Source organism: Prionailurus bengalensis, chromosome C2 (assembly GCF_016509475.1).
Source record: "Prionailurus bengalensis isolate Pbe53 chromosome C2, Fcat_Pben_1.1_paternal_pri, whole genome shotgun sequence".
NCBI lineage: Eukaryota > Metazoa > Chordata > Mammalia > Carnivora > Felidae > Prionailurus > Prionailurus bengalensis.
The window spans coordinates 127,171,711-127,196,781 of NC_057350.1; the positions used below are offsets into that span (position 1 = coordinate 127,171,711).

At 39.2% G+C, this 25,071-nt stretch overlaps 1 protein-coding gene across 4 annotated transcripts in view; it reads right to left on the bottom strand.

Annotated features, from left to right (window-relative positions):
• The window catches only part of NCK1 (NCK adaptor protein 1), an 85,892-nt gene extending 62,277 nt beyond the window's left edge, over nucleotides 1-23,615 (bottom strand). The window contains exon 1 of one of the 4 annotated variants that reach the window (XM_043595328.1): nucleotides 23,451-23,615. The gene's annotated coding sequence lies outside the window, so the exon portion shown is untranslated. Of the gene's footprint in view, nucleotides 1-11,403; nucleotides 11,648-23,400 lie in introns of those variants that run through there. The other 3 variants (XM_043595329.1, XM_043595330.1, XM_043595331.1) reach the window with 3 other exon arrangements.
• Nucleotides 23,616-25,071: the final 1,456 nt, after the last annotated feature.

Here is a 25,071-nt window from a genome sequence, read left to right on the forward strand (position 1 = left end):
AGTTCCAGGTAAGTTTTGACTTATTCCCCACACAGAACACACTGGGATTCGTTTGCTTTCTGCTCTGGGGCTCTTTTGAGGCCATGAAGTGAGACAGCACAAGGAACCAACCCACTTGGCTGGCTCTTGTGTGGAATCTTAAAGTGATGAAGAGAAGGCAAAAGATTTTATACTACCCCAGGGCAATTGCCAACTAATGGAGAACAAAAGCAGGCAACAGTTTACTCCTATCCATCCATGAGGAGACAATTTGAGAAGCACCTATATTCTCAGAAGTTCCCACTACAACTGAGCCCTAGTTGCCACAGCAGTAATTCAATAATATATTCTCGTACTAGCTTTCCTTCTTATTTACCCTGGTCCTTTATTCTTGTTCCCTAGGATCACCTGTCAAATAAATTACCTGCACATAACTCCTTGCTTTTAGACTACTTTAGGGGAGGTGGTGGGGAGGAAAACTAGTGAACACAGTTAGGTAAAGAGTTTTAGACACATCGATGGGAAACACAATGATTTAATAAAATGAAAGCTATAGGGGCGCCTGGGTGGCTCAGTCGGTTGAGAGTCCAACTTTGGCTCAGGTCATGATCTCACTGTTAGTGAGTATGAGCCCCGTGTCGGGCTCTGTGCTGACAGCTTGGAGCCTGGAGCCTGGAGCCTGGAGCCTGGAGCCTGCTTCGGATTCTGTGTCTCCTTCTCTCTCTGTTCCTCCCCTGCTTGTGCTCTGTCTCCCCTTCTCTCAAAAATAAATAAAGATTTTTTAAAATTTAATTGATAAATAAATAAATGAAAGCTATATGCAAAGTAAGGGATCTAGTCTTGATACTATCATTCTAAAATGGGAGTCAAATCTCTTCCCCAAATTTTATTTATCAATTGAAAAACAAATAGTTTAACTTCTATGATTATAGTTCATTTCACCTCCAATTTTTTATGATACGATGTACAGCATTAAGATTGCTTAAAGAGGACAAGAGAAAGACAGAGTTGTGAGATTATCACCAAAGAGGCCATCCAAGGAAATTTTTGAAATAAGCCAGTCAGAAGGTAATGTGGTTTGGATTTGAAAAGCAACAGAGAAACCAGTACCTTCATATACTGCTAGTGGGAATGTAAAATGGTACAGCCACTTTGGAAAACAGTTCAGCAGTTCCTCAAAGTCTAAACATAGTTTAACCTTTAGCCTAGGAATTCCATTCCTAGTTATATGGCCAAGATAAATGAAAACATATATTCACATAAACACTTATAAAATGAAGTTGGACCCTTACCTTACACTATAAACAACAAGAACTCAAAATGCATCAAAGACACAAATAAGCTGCAAGCATAAATCTCTTAGAAGAAAACAAGGCAAAAGCATCACAACACTGAATTTGGCAGTAATTTCTTGGATCTGACTCCAAAAGAACGGGCAACAAAAAAAATAAACTGGACATCATCAAAATTATACTCTTTTGTGTATCATGTAATGGGAAATAATATTGCAAGTCGTACATATGATAGGGGATTAATATCCAGAATACATATTGTTTATCTCTCTCCCCCACCCTCCTTCCCTCCCTCTCTCTCTGGCTCTCCCCCACTAGAGCTGTCTCTCTCTCACAAAATAAATAAACAAACTTTTAAAAAGTGGTATATCTATACAATGGAATATTATTTAGCAATAACAAGGAATGAAGTTCTGATACATGTTTTAACATGGATGAATCTTAAAAACATTATGGTAAGTGACAGAAGCCAGTCACAAAGGACTACATATTTTATGATTCCATTTACATGAAATGTCCAGAATGAACAAATCCATAAAGACAGAAAGCAGATTAATGGTTGCCTAGGGCTGGGAGTAGGGAAAGCTAAAGAGTGATGACTAATAGGAATGTGATTTCTTTAAGGGGTGATGCAAATGTTCTAAATTGTGGTGATGGTTGCAAAACTCTGAAAATACTAAAAGCCACTGAATCGTACACTTTAAATGGGTGAATTGTATCTCAAAAGAGTTTTTTTTTTTCTTTTAAGCCAATAGACCAACAAGTGACTGAATGGAATTGTAAAATGAAGCAAAGGGATAAATAAAAGATAACTAAGAGAGGACAGAAACACCAGAGTTTAAATTCTTGCTCTGCCATTTATTATCTGTGTGACACTGAGCAAGTTACCTAAACTCTCTGAGCTTCAGTAACATCTACCTATGGGTGGCTATGAAAACTAAACAAAATACATAAAACACTTAGTATAGTAACTGCTATATGGCTGTCCTTCCCTCCCTTGTCCTCCTACCTAATGCTAAAAATTCCACCACCAATTGTATGAATATAAATTCAATGATACTTATATGTGAATTTTACAATTAGGAAGCCATGTCTCCTCTGGGTAGCAAATAACCTAAAAGTCACCAATTATATTTTAATGGCAAAGCTATTTTATTTTATTTTAATTCCAATATTGTTAACATATAGTATATTAATTTCAGGCATACAATATACTGTTTCAACAATTCCATACATCACCCAGTGCTCATTACAAGTGCACTCCTTAATCCCCATCACCTATTTCACAGATCCCCCTACTCACCTCCCTTCTGTTAACCATCAGTATGTTCTCTATAGTTAAGAGTCTGTTTCTTGGCTTGTCTATTTTTTTTCCCTTGCTCTGGTTCTTTTTTTTTTTTTTTAACGTTTATTTATTTTTGAGAGAAAGAGAGAGCACAAGTGGGAGAAGGGCAGAGAGAGGAGACACAGAATCCAAGGAAAGCTCCAGGCTCTGAGCTGTCAGCACAGAGCCCAAGGGACTCGAACTCATGAACCATGAGATCATACCTGAGCCAAAGTCAGATGCTTAACCAACCGAGTCACCCAGGCTTCCCTCATTTGTTTTGGTTCTTAAATTCTACATGTAAGTGAAATCATCTGGTATTTATCTTTCTCTGCCTTTTTTTCACTTTGCATTAATGCTTTCTAGCTCCATCCATGTCATTGCAAATGGCAAGATTTCCTTCTTTGTAATGGCTGAATAATATTCTATTGTATCTATATACCACATGTTTATCCATTCATCAGCCAATGGACACTTACATGACAAAGCAATTCTCAACTGCTAATTCACAGCAAGTTAAAACCCAATGCAAAGGAAAGATAAATTTAAACAGCTCTTTTCACCAATTATCTCTCAACTTCTTTTTGTCTCCCCTTGTGTCTTCTTTTTTTACCTATTTGCCTTTTACCTTACCCTTTATTCCAAAGTTTTATTCTTAGACTGCTACTGATCATGAGAAAGGCAACATCTTACTTTTTTCCATTATAATAGATGTTAAGATATGAATATATTTCATATATGACTGATGATACAAGATATGATATAGTACCAAACTCTAATCAGCTAACCCACCCAAGTACCCTAAACAAAAAGATGAACAAACTTTAAAAGGTAAGAATAAAAAGGAATGCAAGAAAGCTTCCATCTTCCCTTGTGTTAATGACTCTCATACTTGTTCAACTGGAGATAGAATCCTGCAACAATTGGAATTTCTCCATACTATCCACAAGTGAAGTTCCACCACCAAAAAGAGTCAGATGCTTTAAGCTGGTATTAGTGCAATTTGACATATTAAACTATGGTTCCAATTTAAATATACTCTACTCTTTATTTAAATATACCTCCATTTAAATGTTAAATAATAATTTATTCAAACTATCTTAAAGGACAATGACTTTCCAAGGGGCATGTGCATTATAAATGCTTCCAGAATAAGACTGAGTAAACCTATATGGTTAAGAAAAATAACCATTGTGATGACACAATTCCTACTAAAAACATTTCAACAAAAATTCTTAAGTGATATCTCTATATAAGCTTTTAGTACAATTTTAACTTACTATAACATTTAAGAATATAACTCTAAAGTTGCTACAGAAGCCCAGTACTTTTTTCTCCCTCTGCAAACTCCTTAATGCTCCTTAATCCCTAACTGTACTGTCCCATTGTATTTTACTTCAAAATGTTTATTGGACATGGTGCATGAATTAAGTATATTGTTTTTAATACAATATATTAATAATCCTCACAACAATCTTAAGAAGCAGATATTAATATCACCATTTTATAACCTTAATGAAAGGTAACACTTTAGAACCTTCAAATACGTATCACAAGGAATAGCCATACTAGAAGCACCCAAGCTAACCATCACTCTTTCCTGAAACTCTTTTCTGGTTTCCTTAACCCTATACTAAATCGGTTCTCTTCCTCCCTCTCCACCTACTCCTCCTGGTCTCTATTTGTGGCTCCTTTTTTCTCCCCTTGAGTCATTTGCTCTTCTCAATGTATACCCTCTCTCCCAACAGATCTTCTATTTGTGTGTGTGTGTGTGTGTGTGTGTGTGTGTGTGTGTGTGTGTGTGTGCGCGCGCGCGCGCGCACAGAACGGGCAAGCATGAAGGGGGGGAGGGTGGAAAAACGGGGAGGGGGGAGGTTGAGAGAGACTCTCAAGCAGGCTTCACGCTTAGTGCAGAGCCTGACACAGGCTCAATCCCACAACCTTGGGATCATGATCTGAGCCAAAACCAAGAGTCAGACGCTTAACTGATTAAGCCACCCAGGTGCCCCAGATCATCCATTTTTATGGCTTCATCTTATCACTATTGGCCGGATGACTCCCAAGTCTGTAATTCCAATTGTGTTCTCTAATCCAAACTACTATTCCTCAACATTTCTTCTTTCAATACCTCAAATTCAACATGCAACAATCCTAACCAGTTATAATCTCCAAAAAGCCAACTTTTCTAACCTTCTTACTCACCTCTGGTAATCACAAAGCATCATCATCCCATTCACCCAGACTCCCCCCTTAAGTCACACGGCAATTTCTGTTGTTTTCCTTTGAAATGTCCCTCATTCATCCTTTTTGGTTCCACTGATATAGACTCAACTAAAACCCAAGTCCTCAGCAATTCATCTAAATTATCATGAGCTCTTGGTTATTATTCACTCTAGTCTCTCCACTTTGGTTTGTGTATAATAAATAGTCTTTCATTCATACAACACACTTATGAAATGACTAGCATATGCTAAGTACTGGCTGGGCAGCAGAAATTGAACAGTGAGAAAAAAAAGACATCTCTTTCTAGCAGAGGACACAGGAAAAGCAAACAAAATGTTCACATAAAAAATTACAGATTGTGACAAATGCTATGATACATACAAACACATTGCTTTCGTAAGGGACAGAACTAGAAGGGCTACTTCAGAAATTTAGTTAGAGATGGAATTTAGCTGACATTTTAAGATGAAAAGGAGACAGTCATGTAAATATTTAGAGTTCTCTAAGCAAAGGAAACCACAAAACACATAGGTTCCAGGAGGGAAAAAGCCTGGCGTGTTTTGAGAAATGACCTAGTCTAATGTGGCTTGAGAATAATAAAGGAAAAAGTGATACAAAGTAAGGATGAAACAGACATAGGCCAGTTTTGTTCTATGCATTAAAAAAAGTCCTTAGGGGTACCTAGGTGGCTCCCTCAGTCAGCTAAGCATCCGACTCTTGGTTTCGGCTCGGGTCATGATCTCACACAATTCGTGAGTTCAAGCCCCACATCAGGCTTTGTGCCGACAGTGCGTTGCCTGCTTGGGATTCTCTCCCTCTCTCTCTGCCCCTTCCCTACTCACTCCTTCTGTCTCTCTCAAAAATGAACCTTAAAAATAAATTTTTTTAAATAAAGTTCTTAAAGAGTTTTAAGCAAGAAGTTCTAATCTAGTATACACTGTGACAGAGACTGCTAGTGCTCATTAAGATCTGTGTTCTCCTTTCCTTCATTAGCACATTGCTATACTACATTTCCCAGTCACCCCTGTAGTTAGGTGGGATCATGTGACTCAGTTCTGACTAATGGAATCTGGGTGAAAGTGATATATGCCACTTCCAATATGGGAACTAAAAGCTTCTTCTATATTCCCTTCTCTTTTCAAAACAACCCCAAAAGCCACATGGTGGTAACAGTGATGACTTAAAAAGATATAGGAGCCTCTTTCCCTGAATGACTGCATGGAACAGAGGTATCCCAACTCCTACTCCATTACACATATACACTAGACTGTAATGTGAGAAAGTATTAGAAACCTCCACTGTGTTAAGCCACAAAGATTTGTTGCTTACTAGGGCTGTTAGCATACCATGACTAATACAGAAATCTTAAAAACATTTCTCTGCCTGCTCTATCAAGAATGAGTTAAAAGGAAAGAAAAACCACAACTGATACATTTCTGTCAAGACTCAACAACCACCCAATGAAAAAACAAAGAACTTAGACATTTCTCCAAAGATATATAAATGGCCAATAAACATAGTAAAGGATGCTCAACACTGCTTATCATTAGGAAAATGCAAACAGAAACCACAATGAGCTAAAACCCTATACCCATTAAGATGGTTACTATCAGAAAAAAGAAAGAAAGAAAATAACAAGGGATTGGTAAGGATTTGGAGAAATTGGAATCTTTGGGCACTGTTGATGGAAATGTAAAACGTGCACTGTTGGTGGGAATGTAAAATGGTAGAGATCTTTCCTAGAGATATAAATCTGTAAAGCATCCACCTACTGATACTACTTAAAAGTCACAGGACTGAGTATAAGAGGGAAGTAATTCCAGAACAAAGTTCTAAAATGCCAATATAAAAAACTAAGCAAAGGAAAGATATCACTTATTCAACTCCAAATTCCTTGCAAATTTCCTAAATTAAATATGCAGACATCAGGCATTCTATTAATTTCACTGTCATACAGCTACCAATGCCTTCTTACCTGGTACAATCTGGACTTACTGCTCTTTTATTAGATAATCAGCATTCAGGGAGTCCTCTTAACTATCACCTTAGGATTCCCTTTGTCTCTCTAAAATCTGATTTCCTGTTTCCTGTATCTTTCACCTTCTCTTTTATGGAGGTTTCCTCCTTCCTTTTGGTGGGTAGAACAAATCACACATTAGCTTTCTGAGAAAGGAAGTAGGGAAGAGAAATTTGTGGAGACCTTGCATGTCTGAAAATGTCTACACTCTAAACTTATGCTTAATTTGACTGGGAAAACAATTCTAACTTGGAAATCATTTCCTCAGATTTTGAGAGCATTGCTCACTACCTTCTGGCTTGTTGAGTCTGCAGTTGAGAATACTGAATCTCTGTAATGACTCATTTCCCCTACCTCTGGATGTTCTTTGTTCTATGTACTTCAAACTTTCATGAGGACATACCTCAGTGTCTATGTGTACTCGTTAGTTATTGCTCCTGGCTTCAAACCTAGTTCTCTACTCTGTAATGTTGGGAGGCTGGAACCCTATAAATCACATATCTCCTTTGCTAGCTGACTCCCTATCAGACTCTGTATTCTCCATACAAGAAAGACACTAGAAGACTAAAGGAGGGAACAAGGAGATACTCCTTCAGGTCAGCATCAACCAACAACCATCAACCAACAAACTTCACTCTGGCAACAGCAATGATTCCAGCAGCAGCAACTGGCTCCAGTTAGCAAATTTTTTTTTGCTTTTGTGCTTTTCCTGCCATTCACAGACCACCCTAAAATACCTTTACTTTCTGAGCAGGTAGCAACTCCTCAGAAGTTTCAGTTTTGGCTCCTCCAGACCACTCTTCATGCTTCTAAATTCTAATAATCCCAAGATCATCTTCCAGCCCTAGAAGCTAATAATTTACTTCTTATAGTTACTATCTGTATGATACCTGAGTATTCCCTTAGTGCCTTTTCAGTTCTCCAGTTATCTAGTGTATTGGTTTTTGAGGGCTGCTATAACAAAGAAACACAAACTAGGTTGGCTTACACAAATATCCATCTCACAGTTGTGGAGGCCAGAAGTCCAAAATCAAGGTACTGGCAATGTTCTAGGTAACTAGGTAAGGATTTGTTCTAGGACTCTCTCCTAGCTTGTGGTAGCCTCAAGCATTCCTTGGCCTGTAGATGGCCATGTTCTCTCTATGCCTGTCTTCATCCAAATTTGTCTAAATTCCTCCACTGTTATTAAAGAATGCCAATCATATTGGATTAGGGCACACTCCACTCACCTCATTTTAACTTGATTTACCTCTGTAAAGTCTGTATTTCCACATAAGGTCACATTCTGGGATGCTGAAGGACTAGGACTTCAACATATCTTTTTGAGGTGACACTATTCAACCCATAATATAGCTAAACAACTCTTTAAATTCTGTTATAAGTAATGTGGTCTCCATTTTCCTGACTAGTCCCAGATTGAAGGTATGCATTTATTTTCATCCATTTTCCTGAGTACCAAAAGGCCTCTCAATTTGTAAAATGAGGTTCCTCAACTCTGGGGATTTTTCTTCATTATTTCACTGATAATTTTTCTCCACTCTTTTCTCACTGGCATTTCTGTTATACGGAAATTCACCTCCTGGACTGACCTTTTTTCTTTTTATAACCTATTTTCCATATTTTCCTCTACTTTATTAAAGATCTCTACTTCAACTTCCTTTCTTCTACTGTTTTTTCTTACTATTATGCTCTAATTTTAAAGAATTATTTTTTGTTCTGTTGCAAAAAAAAATTTTTTTTTGTAATTGATCTCATGTTAAAAGCTTACTTCATGCACCTGGTGATCCTTGATTGCTCATATTTAAAAGTAGGGCCCTTGAGGCAGCCTGGCTGGCTCAGTCAGTAGAGCATGTGACTTTTGATCTCAGGGTGGTGAGTTTGAGCCCTATGTTTAGCATAGAAATTACTTTAAAAGAAATGAATAAGTGAATAAATGAAATAAATAAATGAAATAAATAAATAAATAAATAAATGGTCCTGGGCTGGAATGGTTACAAGTAGAGATCATCATTCAGGTCATCATGATCTAAAGCCAAAAATCAAAACAAAACCAAGTAAAAATTTGCTTGGGTTGAGTGAATTATAATTATTAAAAGTTAATAATGGGCTCTTTCCATCATTTTAGAACCTGTGGAGGCCTGCTGGGAACAGGACTCCTAAAACGACAAATATATCTGGAAGGCTGTGGTCTAAGGCCATTTTTGCTGGCCATAAGCAGGTTCTCTGAAAGCAGAGGGAACACACAGCTCTTCTTAAAATTGAAGGTGTTTATGCTCGAGATGAAACTGAATTCTTTCTTGGCAAGAGATGTGCTTAATGTACAAAGCAAAAAACACAGTGACTCTTAATGGCAAACTGAACAAAACCAGAGTAATCTGTGGAAAAATAACGTGCTCACAGCAACACTGGCATGGTTCATGCCAAATTCTGAAGCAACCTTCCTGCTAAAGCCATTGGCCACAGGATCCAAATGATACTATACCCCTCAAGGATTTACATTTACCAAAAAATAAAGGCGTAGATTTGTTCTCGTTTAAAGAAAAAAAAGAGTAAACATGGAAAATGAACCAGACCACAAAAATGTCTAACAAGAGCCTCTGTGCCAAGACTACTGAAGAAGAGCTGAATAAATCTTTCAATCTTGAACCTTCAGTTTCAAAATTCTCTTACATGGATCTAGACAAGGAACTGGAGTTTAAAAATGATGTGACTGGGGCAGCTGGGTGGCTCAGTCAGGCATCCAACTCTTGATTTCGGCTCAGGTCATGATCTCATGGTTCATGAGACTGAGCCCTGCATGAGAGTCCATGCTGACAGTGAATCCCTGCTTGGGAGTCTCTCTCTACCCCTCCCCCACTTACAAGTACATTCTCTCTCCCCCAAAATAAATAAACTTAAAAAAAATAATCTGATGACAAGGAGTTTGATATCCCTTACAGCTGATACTCCTCCAACATTGGAAAGCATAATCAGTAAGACTGATGATGAAGAGGAGTCTTTTATTCTTGAGGATCTTACATTGTTAAACACTGATACTACTGATTCTCACTTCTATGATACTTCATCTGTAGCAAGTTCAGATAGTGGTGACAAGACAAACTTAAAAATGAAGAAGAAATTACCTGATTCTTTTTCACTCCTTGGATTAGGCAACATTCACTACTGAAGGGAATTTCTGCCCAGATAGGGTCTGTAGCTAACAAAGTGGATGCTGGCTTGCCTACAGCAATTAGTGTCCAATCTAATAGCAGCACATCTCATGAATTGGCTTAATATGTGATCAGAATCAAGCTTTGCAACTAGGAAGCACTAGTGTTTTAGGACAGTATGGAACCATCTCTGCCGTCAGTATCAACAACGATTACTCAAGACTTCTCTGTGGCTTTGCTAAAGGACCTACCATGACATGGGATTTGGCCAATGGAAAACTTCTAAGATCAATAACAGATGTTCATCCTCCAGGAATAGCAATATTGCATATTAAGTTTATAGATGATCCAACTCTTGCAATCTATAATGACAGCAGAGGCTGTTTTTGCATTGACATTAAAGAGCAATGGGAAAAAGAACATGTGAGTCTAGGTGTCTTTTAAGTGGTTCCAAGGGTGAAGTTTGCTGTATTGAGCCTCTCCATTCTAAGCCTAAGTTGAAAGATCCAGCTCATCTCACAGTTTTTTCCTTATCAGCCATGGCATTCTTTTCTTAAAAAAATTTTTTAATGTTTATTTACTTTTGAAAGAGAGCACAAGCAGGGAGGGGCAGAGAAAGAGGGAGACACAGAATGCAAAGCAGTCTCCAGGCTCTAAACTGTCAGCACAGAGCCCGACACAGGGCTCGAACTTTGTTTTTTTTTTTTTTTTTAATTTTTTTTTTCAACGTTTATTTATTTTTGGGACAGAGAGAGACAGAGCATGAATGGGGGAGGGGCAGAGAGAGAGGGAGACACAGAATCTGAAACAGGCTCCAGGCTCCGAGCCATCAGCCCAGAGCCCGACGCGGGGCTCGAACTCACGGACCGCGAGATCGTGACCTGGCTGAAGTCGGACGCTTAACCGACTGCACCACCCAGGCGCCCCAAGGGCTCGAACTTTCAAACCATGCGATCATGACCTGAGCTGAAGTTGGACGTTCAACTGACTAAGCCACCCATGTGCCCCATGGCCATGGCATTCTTAACAAAGATACTGGTCATTGGATTGAAACAATCCCTGAAAGTGTGGATGACTTTTCCTTATGGATGGATGTATTCTTCCAGTGTTCCATAGCTGGCCTGACATTTTGTGGCAGTGCATAATTATGTGAATCCCATGCTTGCCTTCTGCAGAGGAGATGTTGTTCATTTTCTATTGGTTAAGAGATGAAACTGAAGCAAGATATGTTACTAATAAGCAAAAAAAATCTTCACCTATACTATGATCTCATCAACCTTACTTGGATAAATTCATGCACAGCTGTACTCTTGAACAGACAAGTTGATTGACCAGCAGACTCAAGAGGAATTGGAAACAGTGGAGATCTCAAAAGTTCAGTTGGTCTGTTAACAGCAGCCATTTCAAATCACCAGCTACCACAGGAAATGTCAGCCAGGCACTGGCTTTGGTTGGAGAAGGCTTGTTATCAATCTACCAGTAGCTATGGTGGTCAAATCTTTCATTTGGAGACAAAATCTGTTTATGTGACGATAAGCTGGAGAGACTGGGTCATCTCCTGAAACAAGACTGTCTTACAGAAGTCTTAAGCTCTTGCATGGTCTTTCTGTGAAGGAAAACGAAAAGAGTTGTGGGATTATCAGGGGATACCAGTAAGTGAAAGGCTATTGTTCCAAATAAGATGATAGAAATCTATCCCACTATGTAGAAAAAGCTCTGAAAGAGTGTCCAGACCAGGGAAAAATCTAAGCGATGGAGCAGCATTTTCAGGACAGGATGCCTGTCATAGTTGATTATTGCTTGCTACTACAGCGGAAGGATGGTTTATTTAGCCAGATGTAAGACAAATAGAATTCAGGGGTCAAGGAGTGTTTTTGGAGTGCTTGAGTCATGTATTTTAAGTGATAAATTGGCAGGGATGACCCCCCGGGTAATGAAAGATTTGATTGTTAACTTCCAAGATAAAAAATTGATGGAAAATGCAGAAGTCCTCATTGTACATATGGGTATCACCAGCCTAGATATTCAGCAGGTGTTTAAGAGAAAATTTATTAATATACGGAACATCATTCCTTTATTGATTATACTTACCTGACTGATTTGGCCTCACTTGCCTTCCATCAACCCCAATTATTTACTGAGAACTTCTGGTAAGATGTTTCTTAAACTTGTCTTTGTCAATGTATTTCTTAGGACTGTTCTTTAATTAAAGCTAGATTATGAACTCTTACAAATCATGAGTCTTCTATTTCTTTGACATCCCACAGAGCATTTAGCATAAAGTTTACATTTGGTACTTGTTCAATATGTTTATTATATGTATATATATGTGTATATATAGTAAAGTAAAATAAAATAATAGTAAGACCCTAAAAGCTGATTGTGAATTACTTACAGTTTTTCCTCTGGGGCTAGTTAAAAGAAGCATCCTGTAAGTTCCTACCTGATAGCCAGAATTCTGGGAGCCAAAAAGGAGAAGAGGCCTTAATAAGGGTCCCAACATTGAGTACATTTACTTCAGGTAATTCAGGTGTTTTCCATGGGACACCTCATCTTCAATTATGTCTAGTGCCCACCCCTCTCTCAGAGACACTATTTTGTCCTTTACAGAGGATAAATCTTCAATCTCCTGCTGAAGCAGGAAGAGGACAGGCACTTAGCTATACAAACTGATGAAGCGATCTAGGTTTGAGCAGCTTTTTTTCCTTTTTTTGGTAATACCTTACTGAGATATAACTCACATACTATACAATAACCCATTTAAAGTGTACAATTTAATGGTTTTTAATATATTCAGAGTTGTGCAACCATCAACACAATAAATTTTAGAACATTTTTACCCCACCAGAAAGAAACCCATACCCTTGAGCAGTCGCACAAAACACTACTTAGCAATCAAGTGGAACCTGGAAATGAATTTGCATTTATAATAATCCTTATAATAATCCTTTGATTAGGTATCATCCCGTATTACAGAGGAGAAAAAAATGAGGCTTATAGAGGTCTAACCCCAAACAAACAGTGATGAAGCCTACAGTGGAATTTAGGCTGACTCCAGAATCTCTAAATTAGAAAATAAGATGTAGAATATGAGCGTATTTTTTAAAAGTGAGCATGAGTTTGTATATTCACAGAAATAATTCTGGAACATACAAAAAATAACAATGATAAATACTAAAACAAGATACCATTTATAGGAATTAAAGATAATTATACAAGCAATCTGTGATGAGACTGCTGATACAATTAAGACTAAACAGGGGAGCCAGGTGGCTCAGTAGGTTAAGCGTCTGACTTCAGCTCAGGTCATGATCTCACAGTTGGTGAGTTCAAGCCCCACACTGGGCTCTGCGCTGACAGCTTGAAGCCTGGAGCCTGCTTCCAATTCTGTGTCTCCTTCTCTCTCTGCCCCTCCCCCACGCTTGCTCTCTCGCTGTCTCTCACTCTCTCCGTCTCTCAAAAAATAAATGTTAAAATTTTAAAATATAAAATCCAATTAAGACTAAACATAATTGAGTTTTTTGGCAGTGGAACTTAAAGAAAAAAACTTTTTTTTCCCTACAACAATGTAATCCTGTTTCTCCCATTTTGACATGTGGCTCAAATGAAGTCTCCCTCTCATTTCTGGCATCAGGTAGAAAAATACATACATATATATATATACATACACACACACACACAATGTGTATATATATTACTGCCTAGAACAGCCTCTTGCCTAGAGCCAAAACTATTTTGCCAGTTATGATTTACCAACTAGAGAGGGCTGATGAACAGGGCTCATTTTTTTTTTAAATTTTTTTTTAACGTTTATTTATTTTTGAGACAGAGAGAGACACAGCATGAACAAGGGAGGGTCAGAGAGAGGGAGATACAGAATCTGAAACAGGCTCCAGGCTCTGAGCTGTCAGCACAGAGCCCAACGTGGGACTTGAACTCATGGACCGCGAGATCATGACCTGAGCTGAAGTCGGCAGCTTAACCAACTGAGCCACCCAGGCGCCCCAAACAGGGCTCATTTAAAATAAGACTTGAGCCTACTGTCATTATGACAACTGTCCCTCTTCCCATTACTAAAAGTACTGGTGCCTAAATTCTGCACTTAAGTGACAAAGACAAAGAACAATGTATCTATGTATATATTGCATGTTCCATGACTTATTTCTTCAATATTTTGCCATCCTACTCCTTGAGATTTTACATTACAATTATCCCACATCGCTGATAATTGAGTAGAACCTACCAATTCTTAGTCATAACTTCCATGATGTGCACTAGACTAAATTAAAATAAACAGCTTCAGGAAGTTCCAAAATTGTAAACTTAAGCTTGAGTGGGAGTAAAGTAGTAGTAGTCTAGAAACAGCTTTATTAAAGGAAATCAGAAACTATAACAAGGGACAGGGTAAGCCAACTTTTCTCTCAAGGACCAGATAGTAAATATTTTGTGCTGTGTGAGCCACAGTCTCTGTCACATATTTTTTTTCTTATAACCCTTTAAAAATGTAAAATCATTCTTAGCTTAGGACAATACAAATAAGGTTTTTGAGAGGTTTCAATCAAAATAGTGGATTTAACACTTAATTTTTTTTTTGAAGACAATTAACACAGAAGGCAAAACATACAGGAAAGCAAACAATAGCAACAAATTTTTGTAACCAAAAAGAGACAACTGGTAACTACCTCAGCGAATTCCAGAAAGGTGAAGCCTAACCCAGTAATTGAAAAACCCAATTTATACCTTGGAAACCTCAAAGGAGTCAGGAACTAGCAGCACCTGCTACTGCTTAAACTAAGAAAAGAGGGAGTTAAGTAAGGAAGACTGGGTGAAAGCTAAGAAGTGGTTAAAAACTTAGAAGTTTCCTCCCCAAATCTACCTGATGGTTGGCTACCTAACTCTGAACTGGAGGATCACCAGATATAATTAAAGATCTGTGTACCCTACCAAATGTGGGGAATGAGAAACCAGTCCCTTACACCAAAAAAAAAAAAAGGCAGTCAAAACTTTAGCCTTCAAACAGAACTGTGTTTTCCCTTAAGAAAAAAACACCTTCAGGGTTTTCTCAAAAAAAAAAAAAAAAAAAAAAAAAAGGCTCACTTGGACCACCATGCAATAAAGTTCAAAGTCTTTAAGTCCCCATTAATTCAAGCTTTCAATCTCACAATAACATCCAAGGATTACTGACACCTGAAGCAAACCTCCAACATAAAACTTAGACCAATTTAGAAGAGAGTCTCCAAGAACAAACAAGAAACAAGGGGAAAAAAAAAAGACAAAAAGAAAACAAAAAGACATTTTATAGTCTCAGAAATTAGAGAAGAAAATGTATCTATGAAACTAGCACAGAATGCTCCTTATTAAAAAAAATTTTTAAGAGAACAAAGAGAGTTCTTGGGAAATCAAAATCTTGCTTGCAAAAATGAAAAATTCAACAGAAGGCTCAGGAAATAAAGTAAACCCCTCATATAGAGCAAACAGAGTAGGAAATGAAAAATAAAGGAGAAAAACAAATACTGAAGGAGTAGTCTGATATACAAATAGACTAGCAGAAATAAAATTTTCAGAAAGAAAAAGGAAGGAGAGGAAACCACTGTTACAGGAGAGGAAACCACTGTTACAGAATAAATTGTTTCCCCCCTCTCCACATCCATCTTGAAGCTCTAACTCCCAATGTGACTGAATTTGGAGAAAGGGCTTTTAGGAGGTGTCATAAGAGTGGGGCCTTAATCCAGTTGGACTGATGTCCTCAGAAGCGGAGCAGGAGGAGATAGACTACTCTCCTTACAGAAAAGCCTTGTAAGGACATAGTGAGAAGGCCGGTCTACAAGCCAAGAAGAAATCTCATCAGAAGCCAACCTTGATAGCACCTGGATTTTGGACTTCTTACGCTTCAGAACTGTGAGAAAATAAATTTCTGTTGTTTAAACCACCCAGCCTCTGGTATTTTGTTATGGTAGCCCTAGCAGACTAATATAACGATCAATGAAATAATTCAAAAGAATTTCCCATAACTAACAAACATAATTTTGCAGATCTGGCTGGAACAATGAATGTCCAGGAAAACGCACAAAAATACATGTACACCAAGTCACACCCTCATGAAATTTCAGAATACAAGAGATACAAAATTCCAAAAAAAGCAAAAAAATTAGGATCAGGAATCAGAATATCCTAGAAATTCTCAAAAGGATCACAAGCCAAAAACAATGGCGAGGTCTTCAGAATTCTGAAAGTAAATTATTTCCAACCTAAATTCATCACTCACCAAAATCACGTGGGAAGACCAAAAAAAAAAAAAAAAAAAAAAGATCTTGCATTCATTCATGTGAGATCTCAGCCTTTAACAGCAATCTACTGTGGGGTCAAAGCGACATTATTCACAGGAATTAAGAGATTTAACACAGGAGAAAGGCAAGGGGGATCACTAGCCTTATGGCAGAGAGAGAAATCACCAAAACTGCCATGGACAAGACAGAAAGCTGCTCCGAGCACGTTCAAAAATTGGTAGACAAGAAAATAATTATACTCCCAGATACATACACAAAAGAAATGAGTATGTCCACTGAAAGACTTGTAAGTAAATGTATATAGCAACTTTATTCATAATAGCTAAAAAAAAAAAAAACTAGGAACAGAGTATCCATTAATGGTGAATTTTTAATTGTAGATTTCATCAACAGAATACTACCCTTGGTAAGAAAGACCCCACTACTGCTACATCCAACTTCATAAATGAATCTCATAAGCACAATATTAAGCGGAAGTAGTCACCCACAAAACATGTATAGTGTATGGTTCTATTGATATATTTAATTCAAAATCAGGGGAAAATAACCTGTAATGATACAGGTCAGAACAGTAATTAACTTTTGGGGACAAGAAATAATGATAGGGAGGACATATGACAGAGCCTTCTGGAGCACTGGAAATGTTCTATACTTACCTGGGTGATGGATGTATGTCTACAAATATAAAAACTCATTGAGTTATACAATGAAATCTGTGTACTTTGCTATTTTAAAAAATTTATGGGGCGCCTGGGTGGCGCAGTCGGTTGAGCGTCCGACTTCAGCCAAGTCACGATCTCGCGGTCTGTGAGTTCGAGCCCCGCGTCAGGCTCTGGGCTGATGGCTCCGAGCCTGGAGCCTGTTTCCCATTCTGTGTCTCCCTCTCTCTCTGCCCCTCCCCTGTTCATGCCCTGTCTCTCTCTGTCCCAAAAATAAATAAACGTTGAAAAAAAAAAAATTAAAAAAAAAAAATAATAAATAAATAAAAAATAAAAATAAAAAATTTAACCATATTTTCTCTAAAAAGTTTTTAAGGAAATTAATGACATTTTCAATTGCATCCGGTAACAGGAATTAATCAAAAGGGGGGGGGGAATTAAGGCTTTATACACAAAGATCTGTATTTCACAATTATTTACACTACGGAAAAAAACACCTGGAAATAACATTTAGTAAATGAGTGCCACACAAATGCTGGACCTCTCTGGTGTGAGAGAGAAATTATTTGGCCTCTTTCTATTAGCAGCAGCCAAATTTAATACTAATTGACCTAAGGGAGCCATCTGCCCATAGGGAAGAGCATGTTCACAGGTTCCAAGACCAAAAAAAAAAAAAACAAAAAAAAAACACAACAAAACCAAACCCAGCCTGGCAATAGAAGGCCCAAAGAGCAGCCTAAAGGAAAGGGAAAATGGCAAGAGATGCAGCTAGAAGTGGGCAAAAGCCAAATAATGGAAGGCCTTATAGGCCTTTTTAAGAATACAGAAGGGCACCTGGCGGGCTCAGTCAGTGGAGCATGCGACTCTGGATTATGAGGTTGTGAGTTCGAACCCCACAATGGGTGCAGAGATTACTTAAAATCTTTAAAAAGAAAAAAAAAGAATATGAAAAGGAAATGGGAAATAAAAAAAAAAAACCACAGAAAAATTAAAGTGACTTCCCTGGGCAGCACAACTGGGGGGGGGGGGACGGGGGGGAGCGAATGGGACTGTACACAAAGTATTCTGAATGTTTCTAAAAAATAAAAAATGTTATCAAGAACATGTAGTACCTGTAAGCAATCAAAAATTTCTAAGGAAATTTTTCCAATGCCTTGTTTAATTAATAGAATATTTCTGTTGTAAATATAAATTTTTATTTTGCTAGAATACTCAAAATACAGGGCATATTAATTCTTTGTTGTATCAATTATTTGAGTTGATCTAAATGTAACATGATTTGGAAGTATGTATTGAAATTTTTGGAAGGCCAATTCTTTTTTTTTTTTTTTTTTTTTAATTTTTTTTTCAACTTTTATTTATTTTTGGGACAGAGAGAGAGAGCATGAACGGGGGAGGGGCAGAGAGAGAGGGAGACACAGAATCGGAAGCAGGCTCCAGGCTCTGAGCCATCAGCCCAGAGCCCGACACGGGGCTCGAACTCACAGACCGTGAGATCGTGACCTGGCTGAAGTCAGACGCTTAACCGACTGCGCCACCCAGGCGCCCCAAGGAAGGCCAATTCTTAAAACAACAACAATAACTAAAAACCTTTTTAGACATATCCATTTTTTAAAAGCCATATTCTCACTGCTTTATTCAATTGGTCTGTCTGAGGAAAAGCAGAAATTATTCATACCATACTTCCATCCAATTCAGCAATCCTTAAATACAATTTCAGGAATACAGAACAAGATACTATTTCAACAGTTTATTTTAGCAGATTACTTATTTTTAAATATTTATTTATTTTGAGGGGGGAGGGGCAGAGAAAGAGAGAGAGACTCCCTCCTATCTGCGCAGAATCTGACATGGGGCTCGATCCCAGGACCGTGACACCATGACCTGAGCTGAAATCAAGAGGTGGATGCTTAACCAACTGAGCCACCCAGGCACCCCACAGCAGATAATTTATTTAAACAAATAAAAAACATGCAATTATAGGGGCACCTGGGTGGCTCAGTTGGTTAAGTGTCTGACTTCAGCTCAGGTCATGCATGATCTCATGGTTCATGAGTTCGAGCCCCACGTTGGGTTCTGGGCTGACAGCTCAGTGCATGGAGCCTACTTTGGTTTCTGTGTCTCCCTCTCTCTCTGCTCCTCCCCTGTTCACGCTCTGTCTCTGTCTCTTTCTCTCTCTCTCTCTCAAAAACGAATAAACACTAAAAAAAATTTTTTTAATAAAAAATAATTTAGAAAACAATTATAAACCAGGAAATAAAAGAAAAACAGCTTCTAACCTGTTTCAAACCAAAAGAGGAAAACATTCCCTCCAAAGATATTTCACCTGACAGTTTTCTGTTCTACATTACACCATTTAACTCTTACTACATAAATGTAAAAAAAAAAAAAAAATACCAAGGCAACCCTATGCTGATGCTATTAACAGAAACTTTAGAGCCAAAAGGAGAAAAAAATGTCAAGAACAAATATAAAAAAGCTTTGACTCCCGAAATGGAAATGTTTGCAGAATACTTTGCTCAATAAGCAGATTGCTCAATAATCTGCTTCCTGACAGATGAACAAGATGACAAAGTAGAAAAATGTAAAAGTGTTGCTGTTCTAAGAATCTAAAAGAGAAAAAGAACATTTAGCTAGATCATTAAATATAGTTATGTGATAAACCCTGCAGATTTCCTCCAAACCATTGCAATGTTCACATTTACTCTGAAGACACCCAAACATTCAGTCTCTTTGAGTCAAGAGAGTCAAGCAAACTAACCTTCAGTAGTAATAGTTCTAAGAGATCCACTCATTTTTTAATGAATCATGGACTCAACTATAGAGATGACAATATTATTTTTGTTAATGCTGTTAATACAGCTAACAAGCATAGAAAAAAGACTTTAAATCAGTTTTAATGATTAAACAATCCAAGTCATAAAGACTCCACTGCCCTTACGTACAGGTTTTGAATCTAAATGAGAAGGCATAAAAACACAAAGTGCAAAGTAATGTGAAGCAAATAATACAAACTACATTGCAAAGTATGAGAAGTAGTATAACTTCATAAGAAATTCACAGAAGAGCACCTCGGTGATTAAGTGTCCAACTTTGGCTTAGGTCATGATTTTGAGGTTTGTGAGTTCATGAGTTCCAGCCCCACATCCAGCTCTGTGCCGGCATCACAGAGCCCGCTTTGGATCCTGTCTCCCTCTCCCTTGGTCCCTCCCCCACTTGTTCCTTCTCTCCCTCCCCCCTCTCAAAAATAAATAAACATTAAAAAAAATTCAAAGGAAAAACAATTTTTAAAGAATACAAAGAACTTGGGGCACCTGGGTGGCTCAGTAGTTAAGCTTAACGGCTCTGATTTTGCCCCAGGACATCATCTCACAGTTCCTGGGCTCAAGCCCCACATCAGGCTCTGCACTAAGACTATGTGATTCTTTCTCTCCACCCCTCCCCTTCTCACGCTCTTTCTAAATCAACTTTAAAAAAAAAAAAAAAAAAAAGAGCACTTGGGTGGCTCAGTCAGTTAAGCATCCGACTTTGGCTCAGGTCATGATCTCCTGGTTTCTGAGTTCTGCCCTGAATTGGGCTCTGGGCTTGTGCTGTCAGAACGGAGCCCACTTCAGACCCTTTGTCCCTCTATCTCTGCCTCTCCCCTGCTGGCACGTGCATGCATGCACACTCTCTCTCTCTCAAAAATAAACATTAAAAAAAATTAAAATTGAATAAAAAAAAAACAAATACACAGAAGTTGACTTAGGAAATCAATGTTTGGGCTTCAGCTCTGCCATCATCACTAGATGTGTGAATTTTAGTGTAGTTATTCTGTATGGATTTCATTTTCCTTACCTATAAATCAAATGGTTGGAATTCCAATGTTCCTGCCATATTGCTTCATATCATGACACAAGCCCACATAAGATTAAAAAAAAAAAAAAAAAAAGGAATGATAAAACAGTAAGGCTATGGGTTCAAAGGAAAGCAACAACACAGGGAACAGAAAGTTCTGGAAGGCTGCACTGACTTCAGGACTAAAAATTAAATTTCAACAAAATAGGATTTCATTTGCTACTTTGGTAATAATCTGGGGGGGTTTGAGGGGATTTCTTTTAAAGAATAAGAAGGCTATGGATAGGCAATCAAATTTTCAACAGATACAAAGGTAGACAAACACAAAGTCTAAATGAGAATGAGAGATTAGTTTAGTTAGGATGGACAGCTCCCATAGAGAAATACCACTGTCATATGAAAAAAAGTAGGCTTTGAGCAGACTATCAGAAGATGAGGAATTCTGAAGTATACTCTGTAGGTAACAGGGAGCTATTGCTGGTTTCACAGTGACAGATGTGCTGGAAGCATTATTTTAAGATTAAGGCAGAAGGCAGAACATACTGAATAGAGAGAAAAGGTAGGCAGAAAACCTAGTTAAAAGCTAAAGGAAAAGATATACGAAAGAAATTTCCAAAAAAATGGTGGATGAAAATTTGCCAATGTTATATTAATGAAAGATGTCAAAGACACAAGGTTTGTGTCTGGATAGCTGAAAGTATGGTATACCAAAACAAAGCATATGTGGAATCAGTAAAATGAGGATCATCCAGATAGAATCATTGCCTTAAACAATCTTTAAACATCAGTTGTCTTCCTAAAACAGCACAGCCAAGTACTTACAAGGAATTTGTTAAATGCTTAGTGATTTCACGGAGTTTCCTCCAATTTTACTTAGCAACTATATAATCATTTAATCTCCTGATGTAGGTAGAGAACATTTGGTATCTTTCCATATTATAAAGGTAAGTAAATTGTGAAACTTGTTAAACTGTGATACTATAAGAAAAAAATGGACTGTATCCTGTATTTATTTTTTAATATTTATTCTTTTTGACAGAAAGAGAGAGAGGAGAAAGAGAGGGGGACTGAGGATCAGAAGCAGGCTTTGCACTGACAGCAGTGAGCCAGATGTGGGGCTCGAACTCATGAACCGTGATATCATGACCTGAGCCACCCAGGCCTTTCCAACAAGTGATTTATAACAATAATCACATCAAATCTACCTTGAGCTTTTTGGCAAGAATGCTCTCAAAGGTCCAAAAGAAAAATAAACCCATAGGCATAAAGTATCATTCAGTATCTAACGAAACATTCTGTGTATGTGTGAAATTTTATTTACATGGACCTGAAAGCACTGGTGAAGCCTGGATTAAAAGATAATGTGCAGAAAAATAAAGCGGAAATTTAAAATGTAATACGTGAACAAGGACAACTAAGTCTTGAGTACTCTGCAAATAGCGTTTACAGGTATTATAACTATTTCCTCCAGATCACAATTTTCCCAAAAAAGAAAATTCGAGTCTGTGATCAAGATGGAATAAAACTACTATTAAACAACCAATGCTTAGTTCTTGAGTTACTATCAAACTGTGAATGGGAGCCTATTTAAGAACTGAACATTACTGACAATTATCAAACAAACAAAACCTTCTTGGCTTATTTCTCCATTTACTTTGTGACCTCGATGAAGACTGAGATTCTAAAAAAAAGTGCTTTCCAAATGCTTAACAAATTGTATGGTTGGTTTTTCATAAATTTACCAAAGTAGGCCTTCTAAAAATGAATACCTCTTGCAACATTTACCCGTTTTGATCAGACAGTGATCTTCTTCGCTCACCATCCAAGATGGGATTAGAAATTCTCAACTTCATTCTTTCCTAACTCCTACGGTTTCTTACCAAATCTAACGGGTAAAATTATTTTTAGGTGACCAGCTCATCCGTTCGACATTAACTTTAGCTCCTATAATGTTACAGTTCTCAGCCCTAAAAAAAATCCATCTTCCCAAGCTTCTAACTGCAAATTTAACTTTTATGGAAGCGCCTAAGAAAACAGTACAAAACCAACTATTGAAATTTCTTTCTTTCTTTTACCGGGTATATTACACTTAAAGTCAAAAGCTCACAGCGCAAGCAACAAGCAAACGTACGTATATACAGCAGGACCACACAGTTAAAATAACCCAGATTTCCCGAGAACGAGGGAAACGGCGGGGGGGGGAGGGGAGGGGCACAGGGCGCATCCCAAGGATGTCCACCCTCAACACAGGTTGCGGCTCCTTCCCCTTCTCTAGCGCTGGAGATGAGCGTGCCCCTTCCCTCCTCTACCAGGTCCCTACCTTCCCGGCCTCGGATTACGCCACAACAACCAACAGGACTTTTTAGGGAGGAAAAAGAACCGGGGGAGCGCGCACGCCGTACACTCGACCTCCCAGCCTCGCAAGAGCGGCCGGCCCGAGCGAGGCCTGGGGCTGCGCCACCCGGGGCACTGACCAGAGGGTCTCGCGGAGCCGCGGTGCAAACGCCCAGGCCCGGCCGAGCGGCCTCCCCGCCCCCTCCGGCTCAGCTCCGGGCCGGCAGACGGCGCCCGGGGAGCTAACTTCGCAGGAGAAGAGGAAGCGACGCAGCGAGTAACAGGCTGTGTGGACGTACGGGGGAAGGAACCGCTGTCTGCCGTCTGCCTGTCGGCAGGACTGTCTCACCTTCCCTCTGCCGGGTCCGTGCGGCCCCAGCTCACCTGAGGAAGGCACCGGGACGCCGCCGCGGCCGCCGCGATGGCCGTTACGGCACGAGGCCTCCGCTCTGCCGCCGCGTAGCTCTCGGGAGAGGGGCGGGAGGCGCGCGGCGAGCGGGCGGGGCTCCAGCACCGACTGGCCGGGAGGCGGCGGGCGGATCCGCGCGGGCAGGAAACCCCCTCCCGGCACAATCCGATAGGCTCAGTCGCTCCCTTCCCTCCTATCCCTGAAGGGAGGGCTGTCTGCGCCGCGCTCGGATTGCTCGTGTCCGCATGTCAATCAAGCGGTGTGTAGGGCGTGGAGCTAGCTGAAGCAGCTCCGCGGAGAGAGAGCGAGAGGTTGGGAAGCGCTTGGCCTGACCCTGACTCTTTTCGCTTTTGCGTCTTCGGTTGCTCTGGCTGATTACTTTGGGCCTTTCTTCCTCAGTGCCACATTAGGGACTCCATAGCAGAAATTATTGCTTCCCAAGTTAAGCCCCAACTGTTCTGGGAACTCCCTTCTGGTTTCGGCACCTGAAAGAGGGTCTTGCCAGCAGATTTTTAAGGGCGGGGAGCAAAAACGAAAAACAAACCAAACGGCCTGAAATGACGACTTGAGAGAAAAATAGAAGACGTATGGTTAATTTGAGCCATAAACCGAAATAAGCTGAGTCTGAGGGCCTTGTAAGTGCCCTGGTGCGTGGATAGCTTTCCAGTCTCTGTGGTAGCCATTCTGTGAGGAGGACAATGACCTTCGGTGCCAGGTGTGCCCATTCTTGGGGACGCAGCCCCAGCCACCTGCCGGGTCATCAATAAGTTGGTTCTCCCCACGCCGGTACTGCAGCCCCTCGCCCTCAGCGGGTATTATTCCTCCCGAACCAACTCTGTGGCTCCGCTTCCTTGCCTCCTCAAGGAAGCTTACTGTGTTAGGTACCTTTCATGAAGCACTGGTATTTTCCCCACCCAAGCTATTAAAAGAGCTTGTCCGTATCCGTACCTAAATGGTAAACTCTATTAAGTCAGGAACCACGTCAGTATTGTTTTTCTCCACTGCCTAGTACTTGATAGATCGTTAAGTAAATATAGTTTAAGTAAAAATTAATACATTTTCCTATCCCTTCTTTAATCCTGGCCCTGACCATAACTCCCAAGAGTTCACACTTTTCTGCATTTAACTTCAAAATTATTCATTTGAGTGCTGATATGTATGGTTTGGTTGCTATTATTTAGGATCACAAGGTCAAGCACAAATCACCTGTTGACCCCTTCCTGACTTCAAGTTGGCTCCAGCAAGTAAACCATGAAACTCTTGACAACAGCTATTCTATGTCTATATCCCATTATTAGCATCCAAAATGAATAATGGAAGTGAATTTTAAATTTATTCTAAGGGTCTAAATACCTTTGCATATTTTATAGTGGCTGTTGCAGTTATATCCCCTCCCAAAATTTGTATGTTGAATCCCTAACCTCCAATGTGATTGTATTTGAATATAGGGCCTTTAAGGAAGTACTTAAGACTTTTTGAGATGATAAGAGTGGGGACCCAATCCTATAGGATTAGTGTTCCTATAGAAAGAGATAACAGAGAGCTTGCTATCTCCACCATG